General features: G+C 38.1%; 1 protein-coding gene and 1 pseudogene across 1 annotated transcript in view; one reads left to right on the top strand and one right to left on the bottom strand.

The window, feature by feature from the left end:
• Positions 1 to 4845, bottom strand: part of GLB1L3 (galactosidase, beta 1-like 3) — a 78126-nt gene that overhangs the window by 66392 nt on the left and 6889 nt on the right. The window lies entirely within an intron of this gene.
• Positions 432 to 924, top strand: LOC102839138 (annotated as a pseudogene).

The raw sequence follows: 4845 nt of genomic DNA, 5'->3' as shown, positions 1-4845 counted from the left end.
CTTAAGACAGATAGGAAGGAGAGGTGGAATACTTCTGAATGGTTAACCACTGAAAACCTTATGAGCAGCCATGGAACATTGTCAGACGTAGTGTCAGAAGATGAGCCCCTCCAGTTGGAAGGCACTCAAAATATGACTGAGGAAGAGCTGCCTCCTCGAAGTAGAGTTGACCAGAATGACATGAATGAAGCAAAGCTTTCAGGACTGTCATTTCCTGGCAGGGCACAAATTAAAATGAAGGTGAAACAAACAATGGCAAATATCCATTAATAATCAGAATGCAGGATGCATGAAGTATGAATCTAAGAAATTGGAACTTGTCAAAAATGAAATGGAGAGTGGCCTTGTTCTCTGCCTTACTCCTCTGTTTGTGCTGACGCTTCCCAACTTTCACCAGCCTTGGGTCCACTGCCTTCTTAGACTTGAACACCATGACTTCAATTAAGTTGCAGAGTTCTGATGGAGAGATATTTGAAGTTGATGTGGAAATTTCCAAACAATCTGTGACTATCAAGACCATGTTGGAAGATTTGGGAATGGACAATAAAGGAGATGATGACCCAGTTCCTCTACTAAATGTTAATGCAGCAATATTTTAAAAAGGTCATTCAGTGGGACACCCATCACTAGGATGACCCTCCTCCTCCTGAGGATGATGAGAACAAAGAAAAGAGAACAGACAATATCCCTGTTTGGGACCAAGAATTCCTGAAAGTTGACCAGGGAACACTTTTTGAACTTATTCTGGCTGCAAACTACTTAGATATCAAAGGTTTGCTTGATGTTACTTGCAAGACTGTTGCCAATATGATCAAGGGGGAAACTCCTGAAGAAATTCGTAAGGCCTTCAATATCAAAAATTACTTTACTGAAGAGGAGGAAGCCCAGGTATACAAAGAGAACCAGTGGTGAGAAGAGAAGTAAAATGTTGAACCTGACACCGTAACACTGTAAGGATTATTCAAAATACTAGTTGCACTGCTCTGTTTATAATTGTTAATATTAGACAAACAGGAGACAAATGTAGCAGCAAATCAATTATATTGGCAGAATATTGTCTTCATCATTGTATGTGTAGTACAGATTGTAGAACCTAGAGCTGAGTTTCTCCTAGTGTGATCAAAAGTTGCTTGTTTTTTCTTTGCTCTGAATAAAACTGAACTGTGGGTTCTCTACAGAAAGTGATATTTTGGGCTCTACCTCTTTTTGTAAAGTGATTTCTGCCTAGTTTACTGTCTAGTTAACTTTAGTGAATTGACCTTCTAAAAGTTGGCCATGTAAATAAAACAACTTGGAAAATTGTGCAGAAATAGACTTAACAAAGTATTGTCTTTATTCAAGTTTTGAAAACCAGAAAAGGGCTATTTGAGGGAACTGATCTGAGTGGAGTTATTAGGATTGTCTGCCTGCTCCATAGAGTCAAGGAGTTATGGTATGGGTTAGCCTGTGTGTAGCAAGACTACAACTTAATGCAATCTGAGGACTGTGTATTTTTATTCCTTTTAGCTAGAGACTCAGTTACTACCCAGTTTGTGCTTTTGGGGGGACAAATGTAACTAGGCAGTTTGTTAGCTTTTCAATTAAAAAAGACACTCATGTAGTATGTCATCTTCTTATAATGAGTGTTCCCATATGGGGGGAAACTATTCACACTATTTGCATGTTAAAAATAATTTCACCTTTAACATTAAAATGTGTGGCAAAACCCAGAGAGCATCCATCATGAATGCAAGGTACTGTCAATAAAATGAAAGTTACATGAAATAAATAAATAAATGGAATGCATAAAGATCAATATTCTAGGCATTATTGAGCTGCAATGGACTGGTATTGGCAATTTTGAGATGGACTATTTTATGGTTTACTACCCCAGGAACAACAAATTGAAGAGGAATGACATTGCTTTCACCATTATAAAAAACATTTTGAGACCTATCTTGAAGTACACAATGCTATCTGTGATAGATTAATATCCATATGCCTACAAGGAAGACTAGTTAATACTACTATTATTCAAATTTAGATGTCATTAAAGCCAGTGACAATGAAATTGAAGAATTCTCGCTAGGACTTGGAACCAACTAAAAAGCACACCACTATCACCACTGCAACCAACTTCCTCAGTCTGAAATTGATCAAACATACAATAAAGATGCATTGATAATTACTGGTGATTGGAACGTGAACGTTGGAAACAAAGAGGAAGGATTTGCTGTTGTTGTTGTTAGGTGCCTTCGAGTCATTACCGACCCACAGTGACCATATGCACAGCAGAACGAAACACTGCCTGATCCTGGGCCAACCTCACTACTGTTGCCACGCTTGAGTCCATCAATGCTGCCACTTGGCCAGTCCATCTCATTGGGGGTCTTCCTCTTTTTCTCTGACCCTCCACCTTACCAAACATGATATCCTTCTCCAGCGACTAGTACCTCCTGACAATATGTCCCAAGTATGAGAGACGAAGTTTGGCCATCTTGGCCTCCAAGGAGCACTCTGGCTGCACTTCTTCCAAAATGGATCTATTGGTTCTTTTGGCAGCCCATGGCACTTTCAATATTTTCCTCCAGCACCATAACTCAAAAGCATCAATTCTTCTATGGTCTTCCTTATTCACTGTCCAGCTTTCGCATGAATATGAGGTGATTGAAAATACCATGGTTTGGGTCAGGCGCACCTTAGTCCTCAAGCTGACATGTTTGCTCTTCAACACTTTAAAAAGGTCTTACAGTAGTTGGAAAATATGATCTTGGTGATATAAATTATGTTGGAGATTACATGACAGAATTTTGCAAGGCCAGCGACTTATTAATTGCCAACACCTTTTTTAAGCAACATAAAAAGCAACTATACACATGAACTTCACCAGATTGAATACGTAGGAATCAAATTAACTACATCTGTGGAAAGAGATGGACAAGAAGTTCAATAATATCACCAAAACAAGGTCAGGAGCTAACTGTGGAACGGACCATCAAATTCTCTTATGCAAGTTCAGGCTGAAGCTGGAGAAAATTAAAATAAGTCCATGAGAGTCAACATAAGAACTTGAATATATTCATCTGAATATATCCCAACTTCAGCAAGTTCAGGCTGAAGCTGGAGAAGACTAAAATAAGTCCATGAGAGTCAAAATAAGACCTTGAATATATCCCATTTGAATTTAAAGACCACCTCACAGTCAGATTTGATGCATTAGAATAATGACTGAAGACTGGAAGAATTGCAGGAAAAAACAAGGGTATGGCTGCAGCACCGAGTTTTTTAATGACAGATTATTAAAAAACTGATAACAAATACATGAGCACAAGAGACAATACAGATATATGGAATTTCAAATAAGAAATGTTAAAAGACAGCCTTCAGATTGGGAAAAAAATTTCAGCAACCATAAGTATACCTCAAAAGGTCTAATATATATATATATAATTTCTACAACTTAACAAACTATCACTCAATAAACAAACCAACAAAGGACTTGAACAGACATTGACCAGAGAAGATAGACAGATGGCCAACAAGCACATGAAAAGATGCTGAACATCATTAGCTAGTGTTGTGCATTGTTATTGCTGTGTGCTATTAATTCCAAATCATAGATGCAAATCAAAACCACAGAGGTACTATTTTACTCTCATTAGGATGGCTAAGAGTTTTAAATAAATAAATAACCAATGTTAGAAAACTCTGTGCAGTTAATTACTTAATATGGTGCTTCTAGCCATTGTCCTCCATTTCATGATGTAAATCCTAGCATATATGCCTGTGATTATGTTCCTTTTTTGGAGTGAGTAGTCTGTTATATTAATAAGACAAGATTAAAGTGGAACGTGTCTTAAGATCCACTTTACTAAAGGGTGTGACTCAAGTCACCGCCCTAATTTCCTTGGTGGTGCTGTCTGCTTTGATATCTGTGCCAAAATAAGAAGTAAATTCCTATTTTAAGCTGTTCACTTGTTAGCAAACTGCCAGCTTCAAAGTTAATTAGTTAAAGCAGGAGGGTGGGGTTGAAGAACTAACTGAGACTATATCCCGCCTACCTAAAATGCAAAATAACAAAATAACCATGTCCTCAGTCTGACTTTTTGACGTCATGATGCTGAAAACACAGCTCCATCAATGCCATGGATGTGGGCAAAATACCATCTTTGTGGCCTCCCTTCCTGACTGAAGATGCACAGAGGACTAGTGCTGAATTATCCTGATGAACACCAATCAGTCATCAGTTATCGCTTGAAGGACCCCTGGCACTTGACTTGGGGAGCCATCCTGGCAACGTTCCTCTTCTTTTACATTCGGGTCTGTAGTTTCACTGACCATCTTTGACAAAATTTTCTCTCTTGCTCTGAATCCTGCATCTGGTTCGCTTTCATCTGAACTTTGGTTCTTGAAAGTTGAGCCAGCCATCTGTTACCTGCCCTGATTCACCAGCTTATGCAGTCTTGTGAGTCAATAGTTCAATTTAGTATAAATGAGGAAAATTCTCCAGATATAAGTCTGAAATACAGATTTGGGACTTGTCAGCCTTCATATTTGCATGAGTTGTCAGTTCTGTGAGATATTATAGCAAATTGTGGAACCCTGAAACATGAGGGAGAAAACTGTAGTTGATATCAAGGATTATGGAGTTGTATAGCATTTTGGAAAAGTTGAACATTTGGGATATCTTTAACATTCACCTCATAAGATAAGCCTCATTATGATCCTTGAGGAAAAATTATTCTTGCAGCAAGGATGTAGAGAGTTTGGGACCATTATCAATCGCAGGTGGGAATATAAAATGGCAAAACCAATGTGGAATGAATTAAGCAATTCTTTAATAAATTGAACATTGTTGTTGTTGTT

Source organism: Chrysochloris asiatica, unplaced genomic scaffold (genome assembly GCF_000296735.1).
Source record: "Chrysochloris asiatica unplaced genomic scaffold, ChrAsi1.0 scaffold00158, whole genome shotgun sequence".
NCBI lineage: Eukaryota > Metazoa > Chordata > Mammalia > Afrosoricida > Chrysochloridae > Chrysochloris > Chrysochloris asiatica.
This window is presented reverse-complemented; position numbering and strand designations above follow the sequence as displayed.